Source organism: Callospermophilus lateralis, chromosome 9 (assembly GCF_048772815.1).
Source record: "Callospermophilus lateralis isolate mCalLat2 chromosome 9, mCalLat2.hap1, whole genome shotgun sequence".
NCBI classification, from domain to species: Eukaryota; Metazoa; Chordata; class Mammalia; order Rodentia; family Sciuridae; genus Callospermophilus; species Callospermophilus lateralis.
Window position 1 is genome coordinate 34,398,102 of NC_135313.1, and position 21,702 is coordinate 34,419,803.

The following is a 21,702-nucleotide window of genomic DNA, read 5'->3' on the forward strand; positions in this document are numbered from 1 at the left end:
TCATCTGTTTGCTGGAAAGATTAAAACCCCAAACCACAACTCTGCAGCCACTGAGCTGAAATCTCTTTCAACTTCATTAAAACCCACAGCGCAGCTGGGAGTGTAGCTTAGCAGTAGAGCTTGCCTAGCAAGTGTGAGGTCCTGGGTTCATCCCCAGCCCCACAGAACAAATAAACAACTCCATAGGACTTGATGTATGAAAAATAAATGGGTGCATGTGAGGGAGGAGAAGGAGAGAAGAAGTAGAGGAAAAGTCTCTCTCCTTCTTTTCAGATTTCTCCCAAGTGGAAAGTAACACTTCAAAACCTATTAATCATAGGTTTTCAAAGATAACATTTGTCTCCATTCAAAAAGGAGGAGGTGGTTTAGAAAAGCATTGAGATAACTTAAAACATTGTTGAAGATTTAGTGAGCAATTCATAGATATAAATTTTGAAATCATTAGTATCAAAATATATATGGGCAGCCTTGATTCTAATCCCCTGTGTCCAGGAGGGACATCCTGGACTTATTGGTTCATCCAATTTTAGTTCTCTAGGTAACAGAAATTTGCAATTTAATAATAACTCTAACTGCAACTGCCAGTAAAGATTCTGTCTTCAGGCATTCTCTCTTTCCCCACCCCCTCCTTCTGCTATGAGTTTGGTGGCTGTAATTTTCATTAATCAATCATAGCACTAGATTACACCAAATTTGGTCTGAGGGTGTCTACATACTTTGAGTCTCTAGGTAATGAAATATAACCTAACTTAGTACATCAACCGAAAGACTAACTAGGAATATTTAAATTTGTTCTTGTTTTTGTTTTTTTAACAGGTAAGTCTTAGACAATTACAGCAACTGAACTTCAGCCAATCATAGGCTGCCAATGATCAGGCTGTATCCAAATAAAGACAGGCTGAGATGTAACCAACTGAGCTGTTTCTGGACTATTTCTGTTTCCTATCTATAAATATCTGTCCACATTGTGGGCACAGCTTTCTGAACCTCTTCCAGTTCTGAGGGCTGCCCAATTGGAGGATCATTCTTTGCCCAATTAAAGTCTGGTAAATTTATTCAATTAAAGTTATTCTCTCAACAATAGCAATTTCTCTTCTCCCTCTTGATATCAGATTTCAGCTTATTAGTCTTTTTATCTGAGATATATATTATATACACACACACATATATATATACGTATATATATAATTTTTTTTCTTTTAAGTGGATTTTTGGAATTTGTTCTCTCCTTTGGTAACTTCATTCATTTCCATGGGGTCTTCCAAACCCCCATCTCCTGCCCCAGTATTTCTCAAAATTGCCTGTGAATAACACCCATGAACGCCTGCTGGCCCTGTGACCCCTCATCTTCTGCTTGCCTTCAAATATGTTATAATGTCCCCCGGTTGTTAATGATATCGTCTTTCCCCTGTTCATCATATCTATAATTTCAGAGTCCTCTGGATTCTCCTTTTGCTCTTCATACCTAGTCAGTACCTGACTATCTCTTGCACCTACATTTTCTGCCCAACTCTATTGCAACAAGTATAATTTCTCACTTGGCATGCTATAGTGACCTTTGACCCTGTTCTCTGATGGGCACTCTCTTCCCATTCAATCCAAACTGCACTTCCAGGTGCATTCAAGGGCAGTTTTGACCCTGCCACCTTTTTTTTCAAAATCTCAAATGGCTTCTACAATCTATAGAACCAGTACAAATTCTTTTGTAAAACTCCTTCCTTCTCTGAGTTTGATTCTGGATTGTTTCTCTTCTAATTTCCATGAGAAGAATTAAGATAAATAAGAATTAAATAAATAAATATAGAAGTAATATCATTAAAGTAGCATCAATATGCCCAAAACTCCCATGATAAAAAGGGGCTTTAGAATTCACCTTCAATGATTTGATTGACACATTGAAATGTTTTCTTTATGTTTCCTTGTCATAGTTCCCTGCCCCCGGCCCCCACCCCGTGCCTTCTAGGTCCAATGAATGATTTATGTTGTATTGCATCCTATGAAAGGTAATGAAGAATAGGTATTACCAATGTGGACAAGTTCAAGATTTCTGTCTTTGGGCATCTTCACAACCCTCATGCTGAAAGCTACATGTAATGTTAACAATTCCCTAGGACAGTGCAGATTTCAAACATGACTTCCTAGAGCCTCCATGGGTTCAGCTGCACTTTTCAACTACATTTCCTGAGCTGGCACATTTCAGAACATAGGTTCACCATATAATGGAACCCAGTCATTTTCATCCTTCATGGATTTGGACTCCTCTTTCTCCTTTATTCTCACAAAAACACACCTATTATGGAGGCTTAATATTAGATTAGTCTAAACCCTATAGACAAACTTCAGAATTCTCTACCTGTCTCTCATTCCTAGTTAGGATTTTGATAAATATGTTACAAAAGAATGATTTCAATACGTAGACCTCCACAGAAACATAACCTTGTTCCTTAGTCAAGTTGTTTTCAAACTCTAATCTGTTTATGTTCTGCACCTCACGATTAAACGCAGGGTCTCATGTACACTAGGCAAATGTTCTACCCCTGAACTACACACACCCTTAGCCCAGATTTATCATTTATTTAAGAGATTTTTTCAAACTCACATTTAAAACTTCTTTTTCAAAATTAGACAATGCATTCCAGTGATTTAAAAATGAAACAGAATCTGAACGTATCTGATGAAGAGTCTTGGTCCCTCCATCTGTTTTCCAAAGAGGATCACTATCATTAGTTTCCTATGTATCAGAAACTTCTGAACTTTCAGAACTTCTCTATGCAAATGCAAGCAAATATAAATCTATATTACCACACTCCCTGCTTTGTTCACCTTTCTGCATTTTTTTCTTTTGCTTATCTGAATAACTTGGAGATCCTTCTATCCCACAGAAGGTAATAAATAACAGATCTTACCAATGTGACCGAATTCAAGATTTCTGACTTTGGTCTCCTCCTCATCTCTCACACTGAAGTGTGAGAATGTCCTCAATTAAAAAAAATTACATATGCAGCCACATTGAATTCCCTTATATAAATAGATGGACACTCGATTTGTTTCTAGTATTTTCCTATTGCAAACAATGGTACAAAGAAAAACTTTAAAAATACATTATTTGGCAGGTGAACAAGCTAAGCTGTAGGATAAATTCTCAGAGCAGGGTTGTTGGTTAAATGGCATATACATTTGGAATTTTCATAGATATTGCTAAATCTTTCTTCATAGAAGTTTTTCTAGTTTGCATTTCTATCAGGAAGTTAAGAAGGCAACAGAATGTGGTTTCAACTTAATATACTTTGCCAATTTGTAGGCTAAAAATGGCTTAACATTGTAACTTTTCATTTAGGAAGAGACTAAGCATCTCTTCCTACCTATAAGGGCCCTTTTTTATAATTTACTCCTGTGATCTGTCTGCTGGCATTCTTTGCATGTTTTTCTAGCTTTTCCTTTTCATTTCTAGGAAATTTTTATGTAATTAAGAAATCAGGAACAATTAAGAAACTGGTGCCTATGGTATGGCAACTATTTCCACTTGATATTTATTTTTTGACTGCTTATATTTTTCTTTTGCTGAAGTGTGCTACTTTATATAGTAGAACTGATAAATCTTTTATGAAAGTTAGAATTTGAGTCATACTCAGAAATACTATTGAGGAGTTCCCCCGTGCTTTTCTTGCTTCCTTTTTGGATTTATCTCACTTTTGACCTTTTAATTTTTAATCCTTTTATCTTGTTTTCTGTTGGTGTCATGGGGTAGTATGTTAAAATTAATTCTGATCATTCCTTTTTTTTTCACTTTGAACCTGACCTCCAGTGAGAGCAATTCCATGGCATTTATCTGTGGACAAATTTTCAGCTTCTCTCCTTAGAAGGAGCAGAGGCTGCCAGGACTGGCCAACGTAATGCAAATGATTCCTCTCAATGTCCTACTTCTAGGCAATGTTGCTATGGCCCTCTGCAGTGGATCTATTGCAGAATACACAGAAGGCATCACTGTAGATTTACCTTGGAACCTGGCAAAAAGTGAAGAAAAGCCCAGGCAACAAAGGCACATTCAATGAGGACTGAGCCAGTTAATGTGGGACAAGACAAAACTTAAGGGCAGTGAAGGACCTGAGGTGTTGGAACCTGGGACGGGAGCTAAGAGAAATAAATTTCAAATTTACAAGTGTTAAAATCTACCTAAAAAGCAAAGGTTTGAACTTTGTAGGACTCAAATGTCAAGTTTGGAATTTGAGACTTTCCCTTTAAGGAAAACCAGAAGCATTTCAGGAGTACTTAGACACACAGGGCATGATAAGAATCTGCTGTGGGCTAGGAGGACACAATTCCAGATGGAAGTACCTGGTGGTAAGAGGAAGGAAAATTGAAAATTTCAGGACAAAATAAGTTTTCCAGTTTGTGTAATCTCCATAGCAGATGGAAAACTCGATTAAGGGTTTTCAGGAGTAAAACAAAATCCTTTGGAACTTTCTGGAAAGACACTTCCAAACTGGCCAAAGGCCAAGCAGATGCTGACATTACATGAATACTCACAATCACAGGCTTCATGTCTTGATACACAAACTTCATCATTTTTGTGGCTTGCTTGTCATGGGCATATGAATCTGCAACCACAGCACAGACAATCTGACCCATGAAAATTACCTACAGAAAAAAAAACAGACCAAGGAACATGTCAGGAGGGAATGAAAATGTATACTTATAAGGCTCTTGCCAACTGGGGGTGGGGGAAAGACATGCCTAGAATGGTGTGTGGGTGACTTGTAGCATAGAGATAGGTCTGGTTCTCACTCTGGCTCTGCCACTCAGAGCTATATGGCCCCAAACAGCTTGCTAAGACCATCTAAGTTTCCATGTCTTCATCTTAAAATGGAACAGTGTCAACTTAACAGGGGTCTTAGCTGCTTTAAATCTGTTGCAAAACAAGACTTAGTACAAATAAGAAAACCTAACGTTACGAGTCGTATTGTATGTGGTCATATGTGCAAAGTCACCTGGAAAATAATCGGTTCCAAGGAAGAGCAGCTGCTGTGAGAATGCTAGGCACTGTTATGGTGCTACCTCGTCCTGGGCGTAGTCTGCCTTCTTCACTGCCATTGTCACCAGGAACATCACTTCAAGGACACCAGGCCATGCCAGGGCCTTGGATGCATCAATGGAACTGGGGAAAAAACAAAGCCACTTGCATGCTGCAGGATCACACGGTCCTCTACTGTGTAAATACGCAAATCCCAAGAACCACACTGTAATTCACACAGGCCAAGCAAGTCCATCACAGAAAGTGTGTTTACTTCATACTGACACTGTGGGAAGTGGGGCACATTGGTTTCACTGGGTGCAGAGGCAAAAAATAAAAGAGGGGATCCTCAGGAGAGCATTTGGTATTCTTCCCTTCCTGGGAAGGTGTACCCTTGAGTTTCCATGACACAATGTTCAATTGGTGACACTTTTAGGAATCCAGGCTCCTCTTCAAACAGTCTTTCAAAGAAAAAAGGGGGAGAGAATCATATCTCTTCGGGTTTTCATGAGCCAAGGAAATTGTTCTTGACACTTTTCATTCTTAGATAACAATGGCCAGCCCTACAGATATGAGCTCCCTCTCTTGACAGGAGCTTATTAATGTATTCACACAAAATCGGTTTCTTCTTTTTATTTTATTGAGGTATATCCAGAGATTGTGTGTGTGTGTGTGTGTGTGTGTGTGTGTGTGTGTGAAGTACTTCAGCGTGCAAAGTTGAGTTGATTGCTGATGGATAACTGTGCCCTTAAGTGCTTCCTAGGCATTACTGGGTTTGCAAGTCTGCCTTGTCACTTACACAACTCTAGCATGTGGCCTGATGCAGGTCACCACTGCCAGGAAGGATTCCTCTGCCAAGGCAGGCATGTCATCACAAAACACTGCCTTCCCTGTGGAGGGGTGAATGCCAGACTGATGAATGATGGGGCGTTGGACTGGATCTTGCAAGGGCTTCTGGGGATCTATGAACTGGGTTTAAAAAAAAAACAAAGCACAAAGTAGATTGGTGTTATGAGTCAGAAGCAACCACAAAGAAATGGGTACATCTTTGTCTACTCTAAATGCCTCAAGTCCGTGTTCAGCTCTAACTGGAGTTTTCTTCAGCCTCATTGTTTATCCACATGACACTAAAGAGGGTACATCTGATGAGGATGAGGCAAGGTGGGGACTGGTCCAGCAGGAGGTTGATTGTGAGAGAACTGCATATGGGAAATTCTACTTTTATGAGAAAAACTACATAGTTTAAATATTTCTTAGTGAGATACCACTTGAGGTACAATTTCCCATTGTTGGCATGTCCATTAGGGAGCCTGTGGTTCCCCTTAAGACAGGGAGGCAGTGCTGACTAAACAAGCATCAGGTGGGAAACTGGGAGTTTCCCAGAACTGCCCATAAATAACTTTGGGCAGATGTTTTTGTTTGCTTGCTTATTTATTTTCAAACTCTTCGGGCTTTTGTTTCTGAACCTCAAAAATCATGCTTTTTAGCTAACCCAATTTTTGAACTCGTAAATTTAGAGGCTTTTTTTTTTTTTTTGTACTAGATATTGAACCCAGGGGTTCTTAACCAAAGAGCCATAGCACCATCCCTTTTTAGTTTCTTTAATTTCAAGACAGGGTCTTGCTAAGTTGCTTAGGGCCTCACTAAGTTGCTGAGGCTAGCTTTGAACTTGTGATCCTCCAGCCTCAGCCTCCCAAGTCACTGGGATCACAGGCATATGCTACCATGCCTGACAGACTTTTTTTTTTTTTAACTAATCTGGGTCTATGAATTTAGAGCTGGGGTAAGGATGAGTTTACTCTTCCTTCATTGAAGGCAAATTTTATAACACAAGAGTGAAGATCTTTAAGAAGTGTCAGTTCTCGAATTCTGTAATTTCATGTAATTGAAATTACCTAGTGGATATTCCTGTCCCTTGAAGTTGTTGCATGGTGCTCCTGGGGATGTTTTCCAAATAACATTTTCTTTTCTTCATTTGGTAAACCTCCTTAGACCAACAACCAATCCAGCTTCAGAACATCAGTTGATGTGAGAGGGAGGGCCAAGCTCTTTATTTGGGAAAAAAAAATCTAGACAATTGTATTAATACGTCAGGGTTCTCTAAAGGAACAGAATCAACAGTGCCGCAGTCTGGCTGGGCACAAATCACGAGCCACTCACAGCTTTGTAGATTCAAACAGGAATTCTTTATTCCCGATCTCACACGGGCCTTCTACAAACACGTTCTGGGGAAATCCACGTTCTCTGCCCAAATCCACACCCACTGGGCTTCTGTCTCCCAAATATACTGTCTGACCCTAAGAACTCAAGAGGAACTCAGGCAGCAGGATACGCCCTATTCTAAACGGGGAACGCCCTAATCTTGTATTATGCTAAACCGGGAACACCCTAAACACGGATGCGCCCTGGTCCTTGAGCAAGGTCACCTTACATGCAATGTCGCTGCAAAATGTCCTATTTCCATGAGTCCTTCCACTAAAGAAACATGGGGGTACGCTGGCAAGGAAATTGTCATACCTACTTGGCTGATGGCTCCCAGCACAACAGGAAGTATAATTATAAGCAGGGGATTTATCAGGTTAGCTTATGCGACCAGAAGCTGGAATAGTCCACAGTAGTCGTCTGTAGGCTGGAGAACTGAAAGAACCAATAGCTGCACAGTCCAAGAGGCTAAAGCTCCAGAACAAGAGGGATTAATGGTGCTACCCTAGTCCAACACTGAAGGCTTCTGGAGAAACCACTTTGGAAGAGTGAAGAAGTGAGAGTTCCATATCCTCAGAAGATTGCAGCTGCAGTCAAGAACCCATTGGAGAAGAATGGAGCTTGCATCTGCTTCTACTTCCTTGTTCTTCCAACTTTCATCCCATCCAAGCCATCATCCTATTGTTACCGCTGTTTACCGGTGACGAGTCCTGGCTTCCCCAAATGCTGAGGTATAACACCAGAGAAGCACGCAGAGGCAAGTTTAGAGTGGAAAGTAGAAGCTTTATTAAAGGGCAGCAGAAAAGACTTCTCTCCAGAGGAAGAAAGGGACCCAAAAGGCGGAATCCGTGGAAGGGGGAGCTCTTCCCTTTTTTATAGCTAAGGTCTTCTTTCAGCTTTCCCACACTCTTGTCCTTTATTTTCCGTTATCTTGCAGTGATAGGAGGCAGGTGGGAAGGCCCAAAAGGTAGGTGATAGGTGGACTGAAGGAGTAATATGGGCAGAAAAGGCAGCTTTGATCAGCATTTCCCTGTTTTCTGGGAGCTGTTTCATTAACAGTTCCTTAGAATAGGTTCCAGGCCTTGGGGACATTAACATTTCAATTTCCCCAAGAGTTGCTCTGGTTTCCTGGACTCCATTCTCAATAATGGCCTCTGTTTTATTTATCTTACTTGATATTAGACCCGATTTACCTAACTACACTAACTACCTATCTGTAAATCTGGCTTCACTATTGGATGGTGCTGCCCACACTTAGGGAGGGTCTCCATTTCAGTTGGCTATCCCACATGCCAATCATTCCTAGACACACTCTCATTGACACACCCATAAACTCCTTAATCTTGGGCATATCTTAATCCAATCAAGTTGAAAATTAAAATTGACCATTAGAACACTGCTCTGTCCTCTCCTGTGGCCCTCTGTGTATAGTGGTGGGTTAGCCTGGGGTGACGAGGGTTGGTGTACACTGGTGGGTTAGCCTGGGGTGACGAGGGTTATGTGCAGATGACCTTAAATCCTCTTTCTAGCTATAGGGCAAGTGAAAAAACCCTTTCCTCATATTTCCTTCAGGTTTCAGCAGCCCCTTTGGGTATAATTTTGTCCTTCAAATCTATCTTTAGTGTTCATTTTTATGAGATTTAATCATATAAAAGCAAAATAGAACTATAAATGGCTAGTGAACATCTGAAAAAAGAAATAACTTCACTAATAAAGTAATGCTAATCAAAATAACAAGATACAATTTTTCTCTAAATTGTGAAAGATCAGAACACATAATACCCAATGTTGGTAAGGTATGGGTTGCTGAAATGGGAAACAATCTCTCTAGGCTCTTTTTAAGAACCTATGACATAGAAATTCTACAAGTAGGAATCATTCTTAAGGATATAATTGGAAATGTGTGCAGATTCATGTACTAGAATATTTGCTAAAATGTTGTTTGTTCCCCCAAATGAGGATTGGTTAAGTAAATAAGAGCCTATCCATTTGAATAAAAAACCTGTTTCAGTTAAAAATCCCTTTTTTTGAAAAATATTTAGTGACATGAAGAAAGTTTCATGATAGTGCTATTTTGTAAAAACAGAGGGATGTCAGATTATAGATACAATATGATACTCATTTTATTTTTATTTACTTATTTATTACACCCTAATAATTCTTAAGATTAGAAAGAAATCTATTAAAATGATAATAGCATGTTTAAAACATTATTCAAAACTTGGAGAAAGAAAAAGAAGATTTCATGTGCTTTTAATGTCACACAAACCTGTCAATGGTTACCGTGTTCTTTAGGGGATCATTTTTTTAAGGATTTTTTATTTAATAATGATTAGGCTGAGATTCTGTTAAGTTACATAGTAACATGTAGTTTATTTTTTTTAGTAAAGAATCAAATGACTCCTTCCCTCAGAAATGACAACCTCAAAGATTACAGCTTTATTCCCTCTAAGATATTTACCACTTCTGTTATCTATATCTGCTACATCTTTCATTATTCTTTCAGTGACTTTATACTCAATCTCAAGTTCATTTTCATTCAGTTGAATCATTTCACTGGTCCCCTCATTAATAAGCTAAATAGGTCTCTGACAGAGAATAAAATTATGGCATTTGCAGGTAAATGGATGGAGTTAGAGAATATCATGCTAAGTGAAGTAAGCCAATCCCAAAAAACCAAAGGTGGAATGTTCTCTTATTAGTGGATGCTGATCCATAATGGAGCGGACATGGGAAAAATGGAGAAATTTTGATGGTGCAAAGGGGAGAAAGGGGTGGGAAGGTGACATGGGGGCAGGAAAGATGGTAGAATGAGATGGACATCATTACCCTAGGTACATGTATAACTGCACATATGGTGCAATGCTACATTGTATACAACCAGAGAAATGAAAAATTGTGCTGCAATTGTGTACGATGAATCAAAATGCATTCTCCTGTCATATATACCTAATTAAAATTAATTAATTTAAAAATAAAAAAATAAGTCTCTGACACATGCTTACTTTAGATTTGCCTGAGAATTAGGTTTTTAATATTTGTAATATACTTTAATAGTGATTGTATGTGTATATATGAAAGGTTTCCAGTAGATTTGGGTTTTCTTTATATTTTTCTATATTTGTCAAGTGTTCATTACAGGGAATTTTACTTTTATCATAAGAAAGTGCAAACATGTATGTATATGTATGAATTCATACATTCTATATTGATTTCTCAATCCACATTTTCTGTAATCCTGTACGTGGTGAAGGACACACCACACCCAGGATTCCTAAAGGTGTCTTTGCAGCTGACAGGACAGATTCTGACTGTGATATGGAAAAAAGTTTTCTCATGCTTCCTGCTCATATGTTGAAATCTTTGTTTCAGCCTGTAGTGCTATTGGGAGGTGGTGGATTGGTGGATTTTTTAGGGAGTGGAACATATTGGAAGGAAGTCACTGGGAATGTTCCCTTGCAGTGGCTATTAGGACTCCCATCTCTCTCTCTCTCTCTCTCTCTCTCTCTCTCTCTCTCTCTCTCATTCCTAGACACCATGAGGTAAGAAATTCTGTTCTACTGTATGCTCTTTGCCATGAGGTACTACTTTGCTACAGGCCCCCAAATAATGGAGCCAACAGACCATGGTCAAAACTTCTCAAACCATGAGCCAAAACAACCTTTCTTCCTATTAAGTGGATTTCCCCAAGTGCTTTGTCACAATGATGGAAAGCTGACTAACATACTCCCTGAAACTTAATCTGCCCTGCTGGATAAGTTCAGAGGTGTCCATCATCACAGCCTTCTGAGTTGGACATAGGGCTCTCTTCTGCAGTGGAAGACTCCAGCGTGAATAGGCAACTCCTTCACTGATGGAAACTGGAGTCTGAGTCCTGAGGGAGAGAATGGGAAACACAGGAGGCTCTGAAATTCAAGGCCGAGTGAGGGCTGGAGAAGATCAGAGGAGGAAATGAACCCACATCATGGGAAAGAACCTGAAGGCAATAGATGGCCAGAGCAGTCTGCGATGATCCAAATGCCCCCTCCCAGGCAGGGAAGGAAACAGGGTCAACCTTCTTCCTGCCTTCATACTCTGATTTTCTCTTTCATCTCTCACTCTCAACCCCAAAGCCATGCAGCTAATATAACTAGAGTCATTGGTGTTTCCTTAGTTATGCAAATGAGAATTGTGACAGTGACAGTGTTTTCTTATTAGTTTCATTGTTCTCTCTTGTTTATTGACTGGAAAGGACTCTTAGTGAAATATTCAGATTTGAGTGTCCACTCTTCAAATACCAGCTTCCTCGGGAAACACCATTGTCCCACTCAGGACAAGCTAGGGACAGAGGAGCAGCAACCCACTTGCTGATGGTGGGTTTGACTAGATTCCTTGACTGTAGCACACACATCCTGGCATGGACACATCCTGGCCTGGTGAGAAGGCCTTAAAGATAACATCAAGTCAGCTGCCACCAGATTACTCACTGTCACCAAGAAGATGACAAGAACTGAAAATACACCTCCCTTCTTGCTGAATTCTGCCACTTCAGAAACTGCGACAGTGAAAGTCACCGAACACTGAGACAGCAGGAGATCTCTGCTGCCCCCTGTTGCTAGGTCCTGGTAATACTGGCCATTTTAACCAATATGCTATCTAGCTTCAGTAATTTTATTATACAAGGGAATAAGATTATAGGCAAAAATCCAAATTCAATCAGTCCTGGCTATTACCAACATTTTAAATTGTTGCCAGTCTTAAGAGATAAAAGTTCTATCGTGTTGCTTAAAATTTGCCTTTTAAAAAAACCTGTGAGACTTTAGAAGTTTAATGGTTTTATTTTCCCTGTGATCTGCCAGTAGGAATGCTTTTCTTAGTTTTCCTTTATTCTTATTAACGTATAAAAGTTTTTGTTGCATATTTTTTAATTTATTTTTTCCTCTTCCATAGTCAAATTTGTCAGTCTTTTCCTTTATAGCTTCTGGGTTTCATGTTGTACTCATAGAAGTCTTCGCAGAGCTATGGACCTAAAAAAAAATAATCATGCATACTTTTTCCTAGAAATTTCCTGCCTTTGTTTTTAATTTTTAAAACTTCAATCAATCTGGGATTTATTTTCATTGTAAGGTGAGAAATAAGACAGTTTTATGTTTCTTTCTTTGTCTTTCAAAAGGTTTGATAATTGCATCAATTATCTCTGTTTAAATACTCCATCTTATTAACATGCATTCTTATTTCTCATAATACCCTATTTTCTGATCTATTTCTGGACTCTGTGCTGTCCCATTGGTTTTTCAGTCCCTTCCTGTGACCCTATCTATAATGTTTAACATCTTGAGATATATACTGCATTTCAGAAGTGTATAGGGTTAATTTCCCTTTGTTACTACTATTATTTTTCAAAATACCTGTTTTTATGTTTTAATTTTATGTCTTCCTAGCTAAGAACTGCATCTTTCCCTGTATTCTTGTCTCCTAAAATTATTATTAGACTGTTACAGTTATACATAGTAGTTGGTCCATTCTAAGAATCATGTCTCATTTTAAGTTTAATACTAGTTTAAAACTTCTCTTAATGTGTAGGCCCTGCACATTTCTTGTTGATTTTATTCTCAGAGATGTTTCTGTTTGCTGTTGTTAAGGAGAACTGTTATCCCACTGCACTTTTTGATTATTGCTTGTATGTAACATCCCATAGCTGAGCTTACAATAGTGATTTGAAATTCAAAAGGAAAGCAAGGTTAAAGGACAGCTGTAGCCTTTTTGTCAGTTCTGTTCATTAAAAAAATGTACTGACCTCAAATGACTAAGTCCCCAGAGGTATGGTTAAAGGAAAGTCTTCTAGGATGCTAGTTTCTTGGAGATGTCATGATATGCACAAGGGTCCTGAAATAAAGATGCTTTTATTATTTTAATGGGAAGTATTGATTGTGAAGATCTAGTAGACTGATATAAAAACCTTTTTTAAAAAAACTGTATGTTGCTGCATGGTCTTCAGATTTTTATTTTCATCACTTTAGGGAAGTTTCTATAAATTAGAGGAGTTCTTTGGGTTTCATCCATAAAGGGACCTCAGAAACACAATTTGAAAAAGAGATCAAATAAACACGTGGTGCTTATTGAAACTTGAGAGAGGCTGGAAGCACCTGGAAAAAGCTCTCTTCCCTAGAGTGTCCTAAAGACAAACTCATCTTTACCCTCATCTTTAATTGCTGCAAAACATCTGAGTGGAATTAAAGAGAAAACTGATCATGAAATTTCTTCAGTATTCCACCATTCCTCTGCGGGGAGATGCTGGGAGGGTGATTTTAGCTAGAACCAGCCTGCAAGCTTCATTCAACCCCACATCTAGATTAAAAAGAATAAGGAAGGAGGAGGAGGAGGAGGAAGAGGAGGAGGAGAAGGATGAGGAGGAGGAGGAGGAGGGGAAGGAGGAGGAGGAGGAGGAGGAGAAAAAAGAAAAGAAAAGAGAGAGAGAAATCCAACCAGTACAGTAAGGAATACAAAGGTGTGTAATGTTTACCAGAAAATGAATTTTAAAAACACAAATGAAGGCTGCTAAAACTATTTTTCACATAGGAATATCATAACCTACATATGGGCCCTCATGCACACTTGTTTATTTAAAGCACTATTTTAAATAATCACATACATCTATTCTAAGATGCTATGATGCTACAGAGGGGGAACATGGAACCCCCTCTGAGAACCATGTCTATTGTCACTGTTTTAGGAGCAGCAGACTTTATTTGGTATGAGGTATAAGTTTAGAAATCACCTTCCAATAAACTGCTAACAGGACCTATTTGCACTGACTGTAGTAGGGCCTACTCCTCCTTGGAAGATGCCAAAGTCCATAATGATGATGATTATGCTATCTTTGAAAATGACTCTCATTCCAGCATTCACAATCACAAGGGAATTTTGCTGATGTGGACCAGTCTGAAAGCTGACACAAACTCCCACTGGAAAACAGTAAGAATCTTTTTTCACTCTGAAAAAATTTCAAATGTACAGACATTATCAAGAGTGGCACAATAAATGCCTTTCACCTAGGTATGCGGATTCACCAATGGCTAACATATGCATGCTCTCACTGTACTGCACACACACACACACACACACACACACATGTTCCATCTAAGAGTTAATCACAGACATCATGATATGCATCCCTAAGTATTTCCATATGTAACTCCTAAATCACCAGGGTTGTCTCCTGTATAAACATTGACCAACACCACTGTCATAATAATAAGCCTTATTAATGAGAAAAGATTCAATACTGCTATTTAACGTACAGTTCATGCTCAGATTTCCTCAAGTATACAAGAAGAAACTTTATGGTTACCCCATGAGAGCCACAAAGGTGTTGTCTCCATCTCTCTTAGCTTCTTTATTCTAGAAGAATTTATTTATTTATTTATTTACTTACTTACTTATGAGAGTCACAGTCAGTTGTTTTGCTGACTACCCTCAACTGGAGCTTATCTGATTATTTCTTCATGGATTGATTTAGGTCGAACTTTGGAGGGTGACAAGAACACTATATAGGTGATGTGATGTAGAATCTGCTGCTTCATTTACGTCAAAATCACCCCACTCGCTGCTATAGACACTCTCATGGAAAATCATGAACCCGGGTTAGGTTCCATTCTCAGAACACCATCCCTCTTCTCATTTGGCAAAACTTTTCCTGAGTCCCAGCATCCTTAAAACGAACCAGTCATGAATTCGCATGTTGGGTTCTGAGGATCAGTGACAAGTTAGCAATAGCAAATCTTAATTTCATTTCATTTTCCCTATACTTCATTTTTCTGTATTTCTGAATTTTAAAGTTTTTATCTGTAAGCCCTAGGACAGAGAAGACACCTATTAACATTTTTATCAAAGGGTGGTGACCATCTGTTTTTGACGCTTATGTAGTGCCCAGCAGACTTTCAAACTCTTATCGAGTGGGTGAATGATACAAGGTGAAAATGCCCACAAAGTAGATGTTCTGCTCTCCGATGTTTTGGTGTTGGCAATTGATTTTTATTTACTGGCTCAAGTGATCTGAAACACAAGAACTGAGATGCAATAGTAACATCCACTTTTGACCAAGTTTCCAATTGGCAAACAGATATGCCATCAAAGAAAGAGCAAGTCAAAGGTAGATTTTGCCCATCAATGAATATGGAATCCTTCTATACTGACAGTGTCTTAGATAATCAGAGCTCAGTTGGTTGCTAGCTCGTATCCTTGTAGTCCTCATTAATTTGAAGAAAACATTAGTCTTGGGCAATAAGACCTAAATGAAAGATTTTATAAATTATTCTTTACTTAACTGTCCTGAGGCTGATGGTGGACTTTAGTCCTGGTTCTGTCACTCATTCACTGTGAACCTTTATTGAAAAGATTAAACTTCTTTGGACTGCAATTTCCACACCTATGCAATAAGGATATTGAGTTATTGGTCCTTTTTAATTACATGAGTTGTGATTCCAAAGATCCTGGGCTTTTAGAGCATTTGAAGAAGAGTAAGAAAATAATGCAATGTCCTAGAGTTTGCTAATGAAACTGGTTAATGTTAAATCTGCCATTATTGCTTATACCTAGGCATGTGCAAAATATTTTCTACAAATTCTACTTTTTATTATGCTGAGTTTAATTCAAAATAAAAATAAGGCAACTAAATTCAAACATAGAAGTGGATATTGTAAACTTCATAACCCATACCTTTCTAGAGACAGAAATGAAAAAAGAAACTAGGATTTGTTCTGGTTTCAGGCTTGCATTTGCTGCTCCAGCAAGAAAATGATCATTTAAAGGAATTTGCTGGATTCCTTCTATGAAGGAGGAAAAAGCATTTATTCACAAGTATATAGTTCTGAAACTTACTTTATTAAATCCAGTCATATTTCTATTCTGAAACACATTGTAAAATTAAAATTAAATTGAAAAATTGCCACATGTAACATCATGACTATCCCAAGATTTGGTTTGTATCCAGATGTACTGGGGACTCTGTCTTGGAAAAACAACCTTCTACCTGTACTAACAGAGCAGGACTCCTGTAGTTTATGGGAAACACTCTGCTAAGCTTACAATGTGTGACTTACAGGGCAGAGTGATCCGGATGAGTGGACAGATGTGACAATGGCAGACAGATGGGTGGATGGGGGAGATCATGGGCATGTGTTGGAAGGGCTGGACTGTCCAGGGAGGAATGGGAATAAGCATGGGCACATTACTCACGAGAACAGTGACATCCACAATTAAATACCAATGACAGCAACAATCAATACATGAAACAATCTTAAGCCAATGTGATTCTTTCAAACCCACATCGGAAAACACGGACACCCAAATCAATGTCACTCTCCAGGAAACAACCACCTTGGGAGAGAGGACAGTTTTACCTAAATGGTGCTGTCCACCTGTGATGTTCTGGGAACTCTGGAGGAAGGTGCTTGGTGGTGATAAATCTTAATCTGATGAAGGTGAATGTGTCTTTTGTTTCATTACACAGGGGCCACTTCCCTGGTCTGCTCCTACTGGAAATTTCCTTTCATATATGTCTGCCTGACAAGGTTGGTATAAAATTTATACCAGCATGATATATATATATATATATATATATATATATATAATTAAATTGAAAAGTATAAACTCTCATTCTCATTCATAACATAGAGCTTCTAAAACCCTTGTAGGCAAGAGTATTAGGAAAATATTTTGCTCTAATATTGGTTTTTGATCTAGTTGCTCCTAAAACCTTTGTAATTTCCTGAGTTATAGGAGCATCTGAAACAGTTCCTAAGTTCCTTGGAATCGACTGGTAAATAGGAGCATCATTTGTTCTGATGAGGTGACTTTTGGTGGGCATCTGGACAAACTCAGGTTAGGGGCTGGTTGCCAGGGAAACCAACCAAGTGATTAGAGGATTACTGCTTTTAGCAAAGGCCAAATTATGTCTTCAGTCATGCTAATATAATGAAAATTCCATAAAAATTCAAAAGGACTAGGGTCTGGGCCAGCTGGAGATACCTGGAGATAAGGCTGGGAGAGGGCAAGGAAACTCTGCTCTTTCCTGCACACTTTGCCCTATTCATGTATTCTACTCGGTGTTCTTCAACATCCTTCCCAACATTCTTTATAATTAATGGGTAAAGTTCTGTGAGCTACTCTAGCAAATCAGTGGAATCCAGGGGAAGGGTCATAACAGTCCCAATATATAGCCTGTTGGTCAGAAGCTCCAGAAGACTAGAATTATTGTTGGCATCTAAAGTGGGGACAGTCTTGTGGACTGAGCCCTCAGTGTGTGGGATCTGATTCTATCTCCAGGTAGGCAGTACCACAATTGAGTTAAACTCAGTTAATGTCTGATAGAGAACAGCTTGGTGAGTGAGGAAAATCTTCCCACTCTGATGTTAGAAACATTGTAGGTTAAGATACCTAAGTGCAGGACAAAGAGTAAGTCATGAAGCTCTTAAAACAAAATTGCTACTAAACTAAAACTCTATGCTCTGTTCCTTTATAGTCTTGCTCTAAAACATAAATCAATGGCAGGATTTTACTTTCTTGGTGTTTTCTTCACGGTTTTATGGTGCTGGGGATTGAGACTACGGTCTTGCCCCTGCCAGGCAAGCACTTCACCACTGAGCCCCAACCCCATGGGTTTACTTTTAATAATGAATAGATAAGGAGAAAGACAAGTTGAGATGTGTTCACTGGTGCTTCCTGATTGCTTGAAGTGCCATTTCCACCCACTGTTTTTGAATCTGTGTGCTTTCAGGTCTAGTCACAGCCAAATGAAAAGTCAGCACTGCATCCAACGATGTCAATGAGGAGTTTGTATTATCTTACTACTCTGTGTTGATGTTTGTAAAATAGACATCAGTACCTATAAGGGAATTCAGTGGCTCACCTTTGGAAGCAACTTGGAGGATGCAATTACCCACACCCAAAATGGGGCTGACGTCAGAAGTTGGTAATCTGCTCATCATGTAACCACTTAAGGACTAAAACAAAGATGAATAAGCAATCTCAGGGCTTTTGTTGTTAAATAAACTGTGAAAGGGCTGAATTAAACAAAGAATGACATTTCTTTTCAATCTAATTCAGCAATTAGAATAAAAAAAATGCCAGCATGGATGAAATTTTCTTGCAAACCCTAAAATGTCTTTCAGGAAACATTAATCTTTTACTTATTTACTAAATAGAAACCGTGAAGACAAGTGAAAATTCACTTCCATGCCACTGCTAGATTTTGGCCTTGAGGAGTGAGATGGAGTAGAGGTGAGATGGCCTCTAGGCAATACACAGTAACAACCTTTGGATATGGGGAAGCAAGCTTCTGGGAAAGGTCATCCATCAGGATCCCGTTGGTGAAGAATTTACTTCCAACAATGAACTACAGATAGCATGACTGAGATTACCATTGCTGGGTAAAGGCCCTCAAGGAAAGAAAGTACAACCATGCCAACTCAGGCAGCCTGGAATATGAGCACAGAATCCTGAAGAGGCCAGCAGAGACAAAACCATCCTAATCAAAGAAGAGAATTAGGACTGGACTGCAGAGATAGTCTGGTAATTCTTTCATGCAGAGGGATTAAAGGTTAACAGGCATAACGCTGCCTGGATATTACTTATAGTTTATTCCTATTTACATGTATATTATATTTATTTTAGTATTTTATAGCTCTATATTATATATTATAGTTTTAATATAGAATTACATTATGATATTGAATAAATTGTGTGGTTTGCATTCATATTTGTTATCAAGTCAGTTCTTCTCAATAACTCTATCAGCTGTCTTTATAAAGTAACAAGTTGAAGCACTCCTTTGGGAGCTGTTAATGATAGACCTTTTTGGACTGGGTAGATCCTCAAGAGACAGTTGTAGACAAGTTCCAAGTATGGGTGGGGGAACCAGGAAGACATCTCCCCCCTACCCCCACAACAAACCTGATCACTTAAATGACTTTTGCAATAGGGTTTGAAATTGGCAATGCATAATTCAGTCATGTGAAATACACAGATGGACACAGCAGAACATGGTAGAAACAGAGGATGGTACAAGCTCTCCTTTCTTCAGGACCCATACTCAGGTGTGGGATGCAGGGAACCTACTGCCATGTTCCTGATCTGTTGTCCAGCCAGGGTTCTCAGATGCTTCAGGAGAGCACAATACATCTGTGACTTCTCTTTGGTAAACTTGGGGACCACATCAAGGATGTCCTTCACCTGAGTCAGGCTGAGGCCAGCACCCAGGGTCAGTTCTGAAAGTAAGACAGTTTCATTAATATTCTGCAAGCCTGGAAAAGAAGAAAGCAAGTAAGGAGAGAAGACCATTGTGGGTATATGGTGCCACCTTTCTCAGAAATGCTCCATTTCGCTGATTATTAAAGTAACACATACTCACAGTAGAACCAATTTATGAATACAGAAAAGTGTGGAAAAGAGAGCACAAATAATACAGGATCTCTGAGAAGTAATCATGATCCTTAGAACCAGAGAGCAATAGCTCTCTGCTGCATGGATAGAGTGCTCCCTCACCAGGCACTGCTTGGCCCGACCCCATCTCTCCTCTCCCAGCAATAGGTGCTGTTTTCAGCCTCTGGCCCTTGGTATATGCTGTTCCCACTTTCTCTATCTAATCACTCCACTTGCCTTGTGACTTCAGCTTGGCAAAACCCTCCCTAACTCCCAGGGAGGTTGGGCTGACCTGTTATCTGCTTCTCTAACATCTTGCACCTCTCCTGTATAGCACAGGTTGCAATTGCAATTTTGCATTTTATTTGTATGATTATTTGTGTGAAACAGATTATGAGCTTCATGAGGGCAAGGTCCAGACCTTTTTCTTTAGACTCTTTATCCTCAATGCCTGTCTCCATGCTTGTTTCCCTATCTAACTTCAAGCCCTCCCCATATGAAAGCTGAGTTTGAATTCCACACCTTTCACCATGCTTTCATGGTTCTCTCATTTCTCTATCTCCCTATTAAACTTGTTCTATGTGATTGATTGGTACTGAAATGTTCTCTAATTGAACCATGACCCTAAGTGCCACTTTGAGTAAACGCTCACAGGTCTCTTTCCCTCCATCCATCAAACCAACACTTACTGTGTGCACTGTTCTAGGGTCTAAGAGCACAGATAAGTCTCCTCCCTATCAAGAAGTTAGCATTCAGCAGAGGAAGATGGTTATAACCAGGCAAATGAATAAATGATATATTTCAGATATGAGAAGTGCTGTGAAGTACCAAAACCAAGTAATAGGGTAGGTATGAGAAGGGAGCTTGCAAACCCTCCCATAAACTCATTTCAGTGGTTATTAAGCAATGCCTTATCCGCTTAGGAAATCTTGCCTTGAAACTGAGAAAGTTCAGCTAATGAATTTTTACCTTCAAAATTGCTTTTCCTTGCCTTTCCATTCCACTCTGCACTACAGTCATGAGTTCTTAAAGAAGAAAAATATTATAATTCATAATTTCTTATGTTTCTAAGACCTAAATGGGCTGATAGGGAACCCAGGAATGTTCTGGATTTTGTTTCATCAACACAGACTAACTCAGCAGGGGGAGCTCACGCTTTAATTTTGGGAAGTTAGACAGAAAGGACTCTTGTAAAAAGAAACTGAAGTCAGCACTGTTACTCCTTTAAACAAGGTTTGCTGGCAGTGCTGCATGGAGCTGAGACCTTTGGTGAAGCAGGGCTTGACTTTCATTGGGGTAAATAGATGGAATGATGAATTTGTCTCAGGGTGAAATTTCTTCAACAAGATTCTGTTAAGCTTACCCAACTGGCTAACTGAACAGATATCCCAGCTCAGGAGTCTAAAGGTTTATCTAGAAGGTAACTGGGCACATGTCCACATCTCCATAGCTTTTCATATTACATTGTGAACTTAGGTCATGAACTTCTTTGACCTGTCTTAACATGGCTATGATTTGTAATTGAACAAATAGTGATATGTGACCTTTGAGATTATAAAACATATTTATTTAGACCTCAAAGGATGTTTAATTGCAGGTTCACTACAAGGTAATCCAAGTTTAGAGAAGAAAACTAAATAAAAATTGAAAGAATGAGTTAATTTCTTACAGAATCAGAACTGTGAGGGTGACTCAGCAATTTTGAAACCACAGGTGAAATCAACAACACTAGCAGTTCTTGTGCATGTGAGTGCATACACTTGTGTGTTTGAGCCACATTTGTCCAGTTATTCAAAGGACTCTAAAATACCAGAGAAGGGTGTTTTAGGTGTGAGCTTCCCTAGCATTATACATCCTTTTGTTTACTAGACATTCTACAAGATAGAAAGCATTTTTAAAAATGTTCTCTTCTTTCTACTTATCCAAGACAAACAGATGTGTTCATACCGGGAAAGTACTAAGAAGAGCATAAAAAAAAAAAAAACATACACACAAAATATTTTACTTCATGTTTGCAAATTTATATCTGGCTTTAAAATCAATGTTTGCAGCATTTTAAATGGATATTTATTTTTCGCCTTTTCTTCCTT

At 38.9% G+C, this 21,702-nt stretch overlaps 1 pseudogene; it reads right to left on the reverse strand.

Moving 5' to 3' along the window:
- The window catches only part of LOC143407526 (aldehyde oxidase 3-like), a 47,331-nt pseudogene that overhangs the window by 16,936 nt on the left and 8,693 nt on the right, over positions 1-21,702 (reverse strand).